General features: G+C 29.6%; 1 protein-coding gene across 1 annotated transcript in view; it reads left to right on the forward strand.

Moving 5' to 3' along the window:
* Positions 1 to 15126, forward strand: part of PK2-R2 (Pyrokinin 2 receptor 2) — a 136432-nt gene that overhangs the window by 66907 nt on the left and 54399 nt on the right. Inside the window, exon 2 of the mRNA XM_073962533.1 lies at positions 10635 to 10680. The gene's annotated coding sequence lies outside the window, so the exon portion shown is untranslated. The remainder of the gene's footprint in view (positions 1 to 10634; positions 10681 to 15126) is intronic.

Below are 15126 nucleotides of genomic sequence, written 5' to 3' on the forward strand. Positions count from 1 at the left end.
GTGGCTGACACTCGCCAAAAGAACTAAGTTCGTGAAGGTCGTTCAAAAATGGCCATTGTGCGAGAAAAAAATAAGGCGTGTGTGAACGGATAATGTAAGATCGCCATGTTATATACCGTATGATATAGACATCTTTGGACATTTATTCCACCAACTAACATTTGATATTGCATGAACACTTAGCAAAAATGCAAAATGGGGTTTTTCTCGTTGGATCCCGTGTTGAAATTTCGGTGCAAGAAATCTCGAAGACGTTTATAAGATGGATCCAGTTGACGAATCATGGAACAATGCGTATGAAACCGAAAAAAAAACAGCAGTAGGAGGTGTCTCAATCAAGCCACTGTAAGCAACCCAACACATGGTCGCATGTCAAACTGTCCTGAGTACGCTAAGACTAAAAACGGCCAAACTTTCCAAAAAAAAATTTCAAATGTCGCCTGCGACACTGCTTGTTGCCTATGCCTTATAATCAGTTTTTAATATTATTTTGTTGCGCGTGCGCTCCATGTTGTCTCCATAAATTATAGGTAGGTGCAGAGGGTTATAGTCGGACAGAGCCGACCATTTGATATCCACTCCACTACACCTCGGCACTATTTTCCAAGGAATTTCTTTTATATGATTGCGACATATTTAAGCCGTGCGGTCATACATACATTAGTTGATATACATGGTAACATAACAGAGATATACAACATACATATATACGCCGTCATTACTGGCATCGTAAGGTATTATTTTCGTATGTAAAATGACCAATAGGGGCTTTTATCAAAACAAATTAGAAAGTATCAGCTTTGCCGACGGAGATATACCCTCAGCCTCGGACACAAAGAAAATAAGTAAATCAAAACTTATAACGTTTCTATGGTTTTTTTAATTTTGGACCAATTTCCTAAGAAGAATGGACTTTGACCCCCAAAAAAATTTTACAGTCGTAACAAGGGCCATAAAGACAAAAAAATGAAACAATCCGAGACGAGTCCGTAAACTGCTCTCTTTCCAAAATTTGTGTGGGAGGCACCCGAAGGAGTGTTCCATATTCGGACGTCATCCAAGTCTCTAAGAAAAAATACGATGTAAAAAATTAAGACCAAACCGGTTTCTCCCTTCGAGGTCTCAGGAAGTATGGACTTGCCAAAAAAACAAATTCAAAACGGTTCGAGAAGAGCTTTTAAACTACAATTTTCGCAAAGGGGTTGGCCGATATAGTCCATATTCGAATCTGATATATGCATGGCAGTAATATTTCCCTTCTGGAACTATGGTGCGAATAATCTTAGCGAACAATTTTTAACTTTTGTGGGGGTAATTAACGGAAGTGGTAAACCGATATGGTCCATCTTCGAACTTAATCTAAGTTTGGACAAAATTTGCGAGCACTAAAATTTGAACCAAATAGGTTGATTCTTAGAGAGTTATTGTGCGCAACAGCCAGTCGACTCCAAATTGTCTGACATGGATTTCGTCCAAACATATTTGAGGTCTAAAATCATTATTTCGATAATCTCGTTGAAAAGTTTAGATAATGTTGAGAAGTTTAGAAATAGTTTTCGGTGATTTTTTCGAATCGATCAATGAAAACTTCCAATATTTCGATGGTTACTATATATATATAATTGTTCCACAAACATCCCATAAGGGACAAGGGATGGTTACTATACACACAATTAAAACTGTGGAATTTCTGTATATTAGGCTGTAATTCTGTTATCTGAGCACGTACATCAACATAATTGGCATCTATTTAAAGATCGAGAGATCGTCTTTCAAAAATAACTCACGTGGACGGAATGTGTCTACGAGGAATAAAGATATAAGATATATATTAAAATGTTTTCCAATTTTCACACAAAAGTTTCGGTCCATTTCACCTGCTAAAAACTATCTCACAATCATGCGAAATTGCAATCTTCATCTCTGTCTTAAGCTCACACCTTATTTAAAATTTCGCGCTGATCGGGCTGTGATTGCAACTTACGAGTATAGAGCAGATACAAATTCGGATAACAATTTTGTTTTTGGTCCATTTTACCCCTAAAATATTTCACGATCATCACAAATAACAATGGCGATCTATTCTAATGTGAAACATACCTCCATACCAAATTTCGTGGCGATCGGTCCATAATTGCGGCCTGGGCCCTCTTCCACGGAACAACTTATAAACTTTTCATTTTGCACTTGGCAATATTTTTGAAAATTCGCAATTTTTTTTTTTTTTTTTTTTTTTTTGTTCCACAGAACCCTTATTTTTTTTTAGTGATAAGTTGGTAATGATAAGTTGAGTTTCTTAAGTTTTCAAAAAAATTTTGATCTCTTTTTGATTTCTGTTCCACAAACGTTATCTCCGGCTAAGTGAAAAATTGTAACTGCAAAGTGTGTTTTGCTAAGATTTTGCACAAAATTTTGCTTTAACTTTCCACAGAAAATTTTGCATGTTTTTTTTTTGCAGACCAAATTTTGATAAGTTTACCTAAAATTTGCGAGGTAAACTTCGTCTTTGCCAATGTACATTGTTAAGACAAGTAAAGTCTATAAACCGATACGATGCTAGATTTTGTTCGGAAATAGTGAAAATGCGTTTATGATAAGAAATTGTTAGGATCGATGTAATTTTTCCTAACTTCCACCCTACGAACCACACTTCTTCGAACCAACCACCCCACTCCGAATTCCCACACTTTAAACTTTCACCCTGCGAAGCCCCCCATTCCGAACTTCCAAACTCCGAATCATCCCACAAATCGATATTTCTCTATATTACACTTAGACTAAACTATTTGACAGTTTATTTTTATTTTATTTTATTTTATTTTATTTTATTTTATTTTATTTTATTTTATTTTATTTTATTTTATTTTATTTTATTTTATTTTATTTTATTTTATTTTATTTTATTTTATTTCACTTTTTTATTATATTTTTTTTTTGTTTTATTTTTTTATATTTATTTTATTTCATTGCACTTAATTTTATTTTATTTTACTTTATTAATTTTTTAAATTTATTTTGCTTTATTTTGTTTTACTTTATTAATTTTTTTAATTTATTTTGTTTTATTTTATAAATTTTTTAATTTATTCTGTTTTACTTTATTATTTTATTTTATTTTATTTTATTTTATTTTATTTTATTTTATTTTATTTTATTTTATTTTATTTTATTTTATTTTATTTTATTTTATTTTATTTTATTTTATTTTATTTTATTTTATTTTATTTTATTTTATTTTATTTTATTTTATTTTATTTTATTTTATTTTATTTTATTTTATTTTATTTTATTTTATTTTATTTTATTTTATTTTATTTTATTTTATTTTATTTTATTTTATTTTATTTTATTTTATTTTATTTTATTTTATTTTATTTTATTTTATTTTATTTTATTTTATTTTATTTTATTTTATTTTATTTTATTTTATTTTATTTTATTTTATTTTATTTTATTTTATTTTATTTTATTTTATTTTATTTTATTTTATTTTATTTTATTTTATTTTATTTTATTTTATTTTATTTTATTTTATTTTATTTTATTTTATTTTATTTTATTTTATTTTATTTTATTTTATTTTATTTTATTTTATTTTATTTTATTTTATTTTATTTTATTTTATTTTATTTTATTTTATTTTATTTTATTTTATTTTATTTTATTTTATTTTATTTTATTTTATTTTATTTTATTTTATTTTATTTTATTTTATTTTATTTTATTTTATTTTATTTTATTTTATTTTATTTTATTTTATTTTATTTTATTTTATTTTATTTTATTTTATTTTATTTTATTTTATTTTATTTTATTTTATTTTATTTTATTTTATTTTATTTTATTTTATTTTATTTTATTTTATTTTATTTTATTTTATTTTATTTTATTTTATTTTATTTTATTTTATTTTATTTTATTTTATTTTATTTTATTTTATTTTATTTTATTTTATTTTATTTTATTTTATTTTATTTTATTTTATTTTATTTTATTTTATTTTATTTTATTTTATTTTATTTTATTTTATTTTATTTTATTTTATTTTATTTTATTTTATTTTATTTTATTTTATTTTATTTTATTTTATTTTATTTTATTTTATTTTATTTTATTTTATTTTATTTTATTTTATTTTATTTTATTTTATTTTATTTTATTTTATTTTATTTTATTTTATTTTATTTTATTTTATTTTATTTTATTTTATTTTATTTTATTTTATTTTATTTTATTTTATTTTATTTTATTTTATTTTATTTTATTTTATTTTATTTTATTTTATTTTATTTTATTTTATTTTATTTTATTTTATTTTATTTTATTTTATTTTATTTTATTTTATTTTATTTTATTTTATTTTATTTTATTTTATTTTATTTTATTTTATTTTATTTTATTTTATTTTATTTTATTTTATTTTATTTTATTTTATTTTATTTTATTTTATTTTATTTTATTTTATTTTATTTTATTTTATTTTATTTTATTTTATTTTATTTTATTTTATTTTATTTTATTTTATTTTATTTTATTTTATTTTATTTTATTTTATTTTATTTTATTTTATTTTATTTTATTTTATTTTATTTTATTTTATTTTATTTTATTTTATTTTATTTTATTTTATTTTATTTTATTTTATTTTATTTTATTTTATTTTATTTTATTTTATTTTATTTTATTTTATTTTATTTTATTTTATTTTATTTTATTTTATTTTATTTTATTTTATTTTATTTTATTTTATTTTATTTTATTTTATTTTATTTTATTTTATTTTATTTTATTTTATTTTATTTTATTTTATTTTATTTTATTTTATTTTCACGATTTAATATTTAAAATCAATTTTTATCAATAATGGTACTGTTCGATTTTCATGTTTTTTTTATGTTAAACTAGGATTAATTAATTGAATAATTACTATTTTTTCTATATTTTTTAATTTGTCAATAACATTTGTCCTATATGGATAGGATACTTAAATGTATCTTCATCCTTTTCCGGTTGTAGCCCTCCACTGTCATGCTCGCTTTGTCAGGCCCAAGTCAAATTTATATAAGGTATATGCATGAATTACAACAACTAACATATTTACAAAAACAACATTGTTTTTATTGGAAATTAATTGTCAAAGAAAATATTGAATAATAGGGTCGTTCCAAATTTTTTTGTCAGGAAAACATAAATACATTTTGAAAATCCTATAAAATATAACAAATTTGAATCAAAATGTAAATGCATTCAGAACTCTCGTAGGTAAAAACTTTCGAAGTTTCAAATTTCATTTACATTTTGAAAACCAAATTTACAAAGAAAGTAAAAATACCTTATATAAATATGACTTGGTCAGATCCTTTCTCCAACTTGTCAAAGTGGCTACAACAATTAAATTACTATTCCCATTTTGATAAACAATGAACATATTTGAAAATCAATTTAATCAAAAAAGGCTTGTATTTTAACTGATATCATTCAATCAATATATCAATTTAACGGGTACACCAGACTAAGACGGTGGAAAAAAGATTTCGACTATGGAATTGACACATGATACCTGATCCCCCTTTCAATGGAGAGCGCATAGAATAATAAACTAAGATTGCCACCTTGTTTCTTAGGTACGGGCTTTTCTTGGCGGAGGCCACTTGTACATAAGTATGGATTTTGTGGCTGTTTGCGTAACTCATCTATCTCCTATTGAGAACCACAAATACCTCATTTCAGTTTTCAGCTAAAAACTTGAAAATACCTGAAATTTGGGACTATACCAAAACGTGGATCTATGTCTTATAATTTTGGTGAAGTAGTTTGTTTGACTACTTCGAACCCTAAATTTCCAAATTAGAGCAAATTCAGACATACACTAGCGATCATCTGAATAGGTTTGAATTTTTTTCTTTTTATATGTTAAGGTATCTTCTGATGTGTTTGTATTGCTGATCCATACTATTTACTTTTTGAGAGTACTATCCTATGTCAACATTCCCAAGAAAAAACTTGACGGTGTTGCCATATTTTCGGAAAATATCTCAATTATAATAAAAAATGTACAAAAAAGCGTCCAATTTTTGCGATCATCCGAATAGGTTTGAATCAAATAAAATTAAAAAATTTTACTACCCATGCAAATATTGCGCAGTTTTTTGGTTTAGTTTAGTAAAATGGAACATTCTGATAAATCCTACAACAAATTTGACCCGCTTTTTTAGGAACGTGGGTTCAATTCTCAACCTGAAAAAGTTACCAAGAACTTTCAGATAAAATCAAGAAACATTCCAACAAAAACGTTTTATAAACCTGCTTTAAATGACTTTTTGATTTCGTTAGATCTCTTCCGAGCTTCGAAAATTGTCTGAAAGCAAATACCAAGTGTAGAGATATTATAAGGATCGATAAATTAGAAAGGCCATTGAAAATAGTTGGTATTTTAGTTCAAGTTTCATTTTTTAACTATCAGAAACTCAGAAATCTACCATAGTTGACCACATGTATCATAAATGTTCGAAAATTGGTCTGGAAGAATGCTTCAAATTTATGTCAAATTGGCATGATATCGCCGACTTTTATAGTGCTGTAATACCTATATAGTCAGGTCAAAAAGTTTTTTTCTGTTCACAAGTCATAAAACAAACATGAATAAGTACAAAAGAATGGACTACTGAAGTTATACAGCACTATAAAAGTCGGCGATATCATGGCCCTTTGACATAAATTTGATTTACAATTTTCTACTTTACAGTCGTCTAAGAAACATTCTTCCAGACCACTAGGAACCTCAAATGTCAAATTACAATTACAGTTCGGTAAAAAATTTTAGCTAATATCTTAGAAGTATCTAAAATCGGGAGGTATTGTTATAAATAAGGCTATACCAAATCTATGTGGACAATTTTTGGTGAAGAAGTTTAGTGAACACTGTCAAATTACAGCTAGTTCGGACAAAAAAAATGCAGCTTAAATCCGCAACATACCTAAAATCCAGAATTATCGTTATATGGGGTCTATACAAAGAAGTAGACCATATTCGATGTCGACCCGTCTATGCAAATAATACACACTGGTGCAAAAATATAGCGGTGTAGTTCAATTTTTGCAGACGCTAAAGTGCACTACAACACTCGAACAAATAAACCGTTTTAGTTAAAGTTCAATAATGAGCCATATCGGTCCAGTCCTTCAGGTACCTCCCCCACAAAAGTTCGAAAATGCTCGGTAAAATTGTGCGCACGATAACACATGAAGGAACTAAACGATCTGGTACATACTTTGACTATTGTTAACGTTTCTACCAGACATATTATGCATTCTATTGGTCAACCCTTCGGGTACCTCTCACACAACAGCTCCTCTCAAATAGCTATGATTTTTGTTGTAATAACTTGTATTCGCTGCCTCATTACGACGGTACCAGTTTATTTAGAGGCTAGCCCCTACTTTCTGAGAAACTGGCACGAAAATGATGGCATCATTTTTTATGGCTGGAGCGCACGATAACTCTCGAACGAATGAATCGATTTGGTCCAAAATTTGGACTTCGTAATATTTTGTCCAAACTTAGTTTAAGTTAAAAAATATTCGGAACAACTGTGCGCACGATAACTCTTGCTGGGACTAATCTCATCGTCCTTCCGTCTGTCTGTCTGGCTGGTGCGCAAGATAACTCTCGAATAGGTTTCGAAATATTTTGTCCAAACTTAGTTTAAGAATATGTGTAATATCGGTCCACTCCTTCCGGTACATCCTCAACAAAAGTTCCAAACCAAACTTAGATGAGGTTCCAATATGGACTTAATCGGTCCACGCCTTCGAGTACCTCCCATACTAAATTTCGGAAAAGTTCAGTTTATGACCTGCTCTCGATTCGTTTTGATTTTTGTTGAAGCATTCCATTCGCTGCCTCAATTACGATGGTATACGTTTTTTCAGGGGTACGTCCATACTTCTTGAGCAAACATCCCGAAGGGTGTAAAAACCCCCTATGGTAGTGGCTGGAGATCCACTTTCATAATGGTCAATGTGGATCCATTCCTTTTAGTATCTCCTCCGCAAAACTTTTGATCTCTAATCCTAATGAACATTTTTGTCGGTTCAAATTCCCAACATTTTTAAAAACCCCTAAATACATACGTTTTTTGGGAGAAAATTGTTTCAATATATACAGGCTGAGGGTATATATCTGTCGGCAAAGCCGACTGATACTTTTTTACTTGTTAGCATTAACTTTCAATATGACAATTATGTTTTTAATGCCAACAAATTGATTTATTTGCGTTTTCAAATCCATCCAATAGTAAAAGAACATATATAATAATTGCCTTCAAACTGTTTGTAAAATCTAGTTTTCGGATAAGTTAACTTTAAGACCTACTCTTGACTAACTTCGATTTCTTTTGACGCAACTTGCAATCGCTGTCTCAATTACAACGGTAAATGTTTTTTTCAGTGGCAGGTCCATACTTCTTGGGAAAACAGCCCGAAATTTGTAAAAACCCCCTATGACACCATATGTAGTAGTTGGAGAGCACAATAACCCTCGAACTGATAGACCGATTTGGTCCAAAATTTGGCCTTCGTCATATTTTGTCCAAACTTAGTTTAACTTCTAAAATTGCCCATATCGGTCCTCTCCTTCGGATACCTCTCCCACAAAATTTCAAGATTTGTGTCCAAGTGCACTGAAATGACTAGTGGGCGCGATATCTTTTGAAAAGATATGACTCTCAAAATAAGATCCACTTCCGTAATGCACTATGTCGGTCCATTTCATTCCCCGCCAAACTTTTGAACTTTAATCCTAATCCACATTTTTGTCGGCAAGTTCGAATGTCCAAAAAGTGCCACAAAATTCTGAAAATACCCTAAATACATTCGATCTGTCCGTAGATGAAAGTTCCAATTCACATAGGCTGAGGGTATATCTCTGTCGGCAAAGCCGACTGATACTTTTTTACTTGTTTATTGTATCAAATTGCATTCGCTGCCCCCATTACGACGGTACAAGTGTTTTCAGGGGCAAGCCCATACTTCCTGATAAAATGGCCCGAGAGCCGTAAAAAATCCCTATGTAGAAGCTGGAGCGCACAATAACTACCGAAAGGATTGACCGATGCGATTCAAAATTTGGCCTTCGTGATATTTTGTTTAAACTTACTTTAGATTCGAAAATGGACACTATCGGTCCACACCTTCCCAAAAGTTAAAAAATGTCACTAAAATGGTACGCGCTATATCACGCAAATTGGATCTCCTAAATTTTACCAAATGTAGTTTAACTTCAAAAAAAGTTCGACATTTGTCTTTAAGTGTACGTTAGTGTCTGTTCGAAGAACCTTTGGAAAATTATACCGACGCTACTCTTTGTGGTCTTGCTTACAGCGATATTATGTTTTTTGTGGACAAGTCCATGCTTTCTAACATAGTGGTCCAAAACCTCTAAGTTATACAGTGATAAACTGAAATGACTGGAGGGCGCGCTATTCCACTTTCAAAATGGACTTTGTTGATGTATTCTTTTGAGGTACCTCCTCCGCAACACTTTTGAGTTTTAATCAGGGAGTAAGATTTTCACCACACTATTTACTATTTCCATTCACCTCCTTGAACTTTAATACATTTGAAAACTTTTAACAAATTGTTCACACTATTTCTTGTGGGTGTTTTTAAGGCAACATATTTTAACAATTGTTGGCATGTGAACACAGATAACATTCTTTGAACTTTGGATAACAAGAAAGTAATTTCCAGGAATTTTACGATAGTTTGAATTTTTTGTTAAAAGAAAACAAAACATTTTTTGTTCTTAGAATTTCTGCATTTTCCTCACAAACAAACACTTCAAATCACAAGATAGTATTCTTGGCGTTTAGTTCAATCAGAATATAAAGTACATTGTGTGGTCAGTTGTAGTTTTTCTTGTTCAATTTCTGTTCAGTTTTTGTTATTGCTCTTTTTTAGATTAGATTGCCTGCTTCATTTGAGCACAAATTGCAAATTCAAATCCCAGCAATTGTCTGCAGCCACGAGCATGGCCAATGGGTATTGCCGCCAATGTTTATGAATTTATTCAACTTTGATCGAAGGGTCATTTGTCTTCGAATCTCTCACTTGTAGTCTTTTTTTTTATTCTTTGGACATTGCAACAAAACAATGACCATATAAATTCGTCTACCATACTTTTTTGTTAGGAATTTTTAATAATGTCATTGAAATGATATTACAATCATACGTACACATACGTTCATACATATTTCTATTTCTACCCTTTAAAAATTTAAAGAATAATATTTTTGGGATTTCGAACAAAGTCTGCAGTTTATGGCAACTGTTTTCGTAATAAATGATAATAAAAAGCATTTATGTCCTTAATAATAATATTTATGAGAAACAAATAAGAAAAATGAAATGCATAAAATTATTTTATTATTTTCACCAGATGCATGACATGTCAATCAATGGAATTTTGATTTTTTTCGGTAAACAATGGTTTTTAATATCAATAATTTACCATAAATTGTAATTAAACTACTCATGTGAATATTGCGGTCCATTTAATTTGAATTTTTCATACAACTATGTACATGAATTAAAATAATAAAAAGCGAAAATTATTTTTTCTCCTTTTCTTTCAGATCTTTAATGTGGAAATAATTACTTATGGAATACTGTAAATGTTCAGTAAGTGTCTATATTATGCTAGCAATTTGTTTAATGTGAAATATCTTCCTTGAAATATTACCACTACTGTTTAAAAATATGTTAATTTTTCAGCAAAGAATATCTCCAAGCCCTGGAAATCCGAAAATGTAAATTTTTTGTAATTAACTTCTTAAAAGGAGTTAAATTTGGTACATTTTGGAGTTGGGCGAACGACTAGAAGCGTGAAATTAAGACCTACAATTACGCTTGAAGTGTAGGATAGAGATATGGATGTAGTTTTGGAAGCTCATCTTATGTGTATGAAAAGTAACAAATGGTACTAAATTTGGGTACAATTTCAATTTGGGTGAAAGGATAGAGCTCGAATCCTAAAATTTGGAATTAAGATTACTTTTACAGTATAGGATTGAGATATGGAGGAGGTTTTGGAAATTCATATTTATTTTTAATAAATGGTACTAAATTTGGTATATTTTGATTTGTGTGATCGGGTAGAGCTGGAATCCTAAAATTTGAAATTAAGAGTGGAGTTAATATATGGAGGTAGTTTCGGAAATTGAAAAGTTATAAGTGGTAATAAATTTGGAACCGTTTGGTATTTGCTAAAATAAGGAACTGGAATTTTTAATTTTAGTATTAGGAACAGTGTTGGTGTGTAGAATGGAGATAAGAAAGTAAGTTCGGAAATTAGTGGTTATGTATACGAAAAGTACCAAATGGTACTAACTTTGACATTGTTTTAAGAAATAGAGTTGGGATTAGAAAATTTGGTATTAAGGTCGCTGTTGGTGCGTAGGGATGTGGTTGTGAAAATATGTAAGTTCCATAAGTATACGAAAACAAGTAAGAAAAGGCTATAGTCGGACGGGGCCGACTTTATGGTACCCTACTCCACTACTTTTGTACTGTTTAAGAGACGTGAAAGTATGTATAAGGGAAAAACTGTATATTTTAACGCAGGTTAAGATATCAAGCAACATATAAATAATTTTAGTCCCATGTAGCATGTACTTTATATTAAGGGGTCGTCCCTAGTAAAGCAGGTAAAAAAAAATATTTTTTCACATCTTTTTAAAGAAACCATTAATATTTTTAATCTTATACTACTTATACTATACTACTTTTGGGTGCCACCGTGGTGTAATGGTATGCACAACCGCCTTGCACGCAGAAGGTGGTGGGTCCGATTCCCCGACTAATCACCATCAAATTTTCAACGGTGGCAAAATACCTCTCAGTAATGTTGGCGACATTTCCTGAGTATTTCAGCCATGTAAAACTTCTCTACAAGTGGTGTCTTAAGACACGCCGTTCGAACTCGGCGATAAACTGTAGCATTAAGATAAATTAATCATTAAAATACCAGGTGATTGTTATTGCTCTGGATCTGAGCCAATATACTATAAAGAAAAAACGAGATCATTCCTATACACAGAAAGAAAATAGGCGGAATTTCTGCGGCAGGTATGATGAGTATTATAAGGAAAAGCCAGTAGACATTTCCGGAGGCAAAAAAATCATTATTTGCAGGTTCTCGATGGCAGAAACTTTCACTTCTTGGATCTCCTGGACGAGTAGAACTTAGTAGACCATCTGCATTGCCGAGGTGGCAGCCTCATGGAATCGGAAAATACAAAATATTGCGATACAAAATTTAGGCTTATCTCCAGTTTATGTCTGTGTCAGAAATCTAACCTATTTCCATCTGTGTATAGGAATGATCTCGTTTTTTCTTTATATTATGTTGGCTCAAACCCAGAGCAATAACAATCACCTAATATTTTAATAATTAATTTATCTTAATGCCAACATTGACCCGTATTATGAAATAGGAGTCGTAGGAATTTGAAGATTCTCGATCAAAAATACCCAATTTTCACTTGAATTTCAAGTTTATTTGCACCATCTCTCTGCATTCCTTCGTTTTTCTTTAGTTTTTTTATAAAACTAAGAAGAAACTGTCAATTTATGCCAAATTTTTAACATATTATAGACAATTAAAGTCCACAGCTTTCATAAGGTCTTATTTCTCCTGTATTAAAGTCAGAGTTCGACCAATTTTAGCGTTTTAAACTTGAAATAGCTTTTATTTATTCCAATTTTAAATAATCGTTACAGTAGCATTCAATATGTGCAGTTTTACTCAAGTTATTAAAGAATGTGCTATTCCGATGAAACACTTTAAACCGTACAAATTTTGAGCTTTTTGAAAGAAGCCAAACTTTTTGTTGAAAGATACTTCATAAAATTACAAACCAAGATATATAAACTTTTTTTTCCAGGATATCGACTAAACTGAAGTAAAAAAAGCAATTTGAAATGTGCTATTGACATGAATCGAAGTGTATATGCTACGAAATAGTTCAGTTATTTACGACTATCTTAATGATATTAACATCAAAGGAAATTTCAGGAGCTATTTTCCCATGTAAGCAGTTTTGTCGGATTTATATCCTTTAAAAATTAAAATATGGAACAAAACTAAATTTTGGATTTTTACACATAGCTATACTCGATTTCACCCCCTAAATACTATCCGATCATCATACAAAATTATTGGCATCTTCCTTGACCTAAACTCTTACTCGTCGAAAATTTTGTCAGCATTGAACCATAAAAGTAGGCGATATCATGCCCCTTTGACTTAAATTTGATTTACAATTTTCTACGTTATTGTCGTCAAAGAAACATTCTTCCAGACCAATTTTCGGACATTTATGATACATGTGGTCAACTACGGTAGATTTGTGAGCATGATAATACTTAAATGTGTACTGCAAGGATAGTTAAAAAATGAAACTTGAGCTAAAATACCAACTACTTTCAATGACCTTTCTAATTTATCGATCCTAATAATATGTCTACACTTGGAGCTCCAACGAAATCAAAAAGTCATTTAAAGCAAACGTTTTGTAAACACATTTCTTGATTTTATCTGAAAGTTCTTGGTAACTTTTCCATGTTGAGAATTGAACCCACGATCCTAATAAAGCAGGTCAAATTTGTTGTAGGATTCATCAGAATGTTCCATTTTACTAAACTAAACCAAAAAATTGCGCAATATTTGCATGGGTAGTACAATTTTTCAATTTTATTTGGTTCAATCCTATTCTGATGATCGCAAAAATTGGACACTTTTTTTGTACATTTTTATTATAATTGGGGTATTTTCCGAAAATATGGCAACACCGTCAAGTTTTTTCTTGGGAATGTTGGCATAGTATAGGACTCTCAAAAAGTAAATAGTATGGATCTGCAATGCGAACACATCAGAAGATACCTTAACATATAAAAAGAAAAAAATTCAAACCTATTCAGATGATCGCTAGTGTACGTCAACTTAATTGACATCAATGGAAAGGTAAAGAGTTCCTCTTCCAAATATCGGTTACTGGACCGAAATGGGTCTTCCGAGAATAAAAATACAGGCTGTACACTAAAAATATTTACAATTTTCACACAAAAGTTTTGGTCCATTTAACGTTCTAAATATTATCTGATCATCTAAAATTGCAAGCTTTTTCTTGGTCATGAACTCAAACCTAATTTAAAATTTCCCTTCGATTGAACTATTATTGCGACCTACAGAGCAGCTACAAAATCGGGTAAAAATTTTGTTTTTGGTCCATTTCACCCGCTAAATATTTCACTATCATCACCAATTAAAATAGCGTTCTATTCTGATTTGAAGCCGACATATATACGAAATTTCGTGACGATCGGTTCATAATTGCGGCCTGGAGTTGGATTACAATTTATAATGGAAAGACACACGGACGGACGGACAGACATCACTGTATCGCTTTATCTCGTCAAGATATGAAAAATGGTGTACCATATTGGGGGTCTACGACGAATATTTCGCGGTGTTACATGCATTTTTAGCAAAACAAACTTATAATACCCTTCCCACATTGTGGAGCAGGGTATAATTACTAAACTTGACTACCGTTTAGTAATTATATTTTTATATTTGTTATTGAATGTAGGGATAGACCTGGAGTGTAGCGTTATGAAATATGTAAGTACCATAAATATACGAAAAGTACTAAATCGTTCAAACACAGAAACAAACCATTCACATAGTGCTTTAGGCTTAAATAGAAAAACCAATTGGTATCGGTTGTGGGGTAAACCTGTTAATGGAATGTATTTGGAATTTGTTTTTTTTTTTTCGTTTCAAAACATTTTCCTAGAAATAATGTTATTATCTTACACTGCACTTTCACATACATATCCCAATACCATACTGAATTTTGTTAAAGGAAGGCCTAAAGTAGGTGTATATGTACGTATGTATGTGTGTCATAAAAGGTGACATAATTTCCTAACGTGGGATGGAAACATTAAAATTGCCTTAAACCCCAATGTTTGCCAAAACGGTGTAGGTTGGACTTGTGTGGGTTTTGTTTTTTCGGCAAACTTTATTAAATATTAAAGTGACATGAGTATGCCAAAGGATAT

This window comes from Musca autumnalis, unplaced genomic scaffold (assembly GCF_047663935.1).
Source record: "Musca autumnalis isolate F117 unplaced genomic scaffold, ASM4766393v1 scaffold_1, whole genome shotgun sequence".
Lineage (NCBI taxonomy): Eukaryota > Metazoa > Arthropoda > Insecta > Diptera > Muscidae > Musca > Musca autumnalis.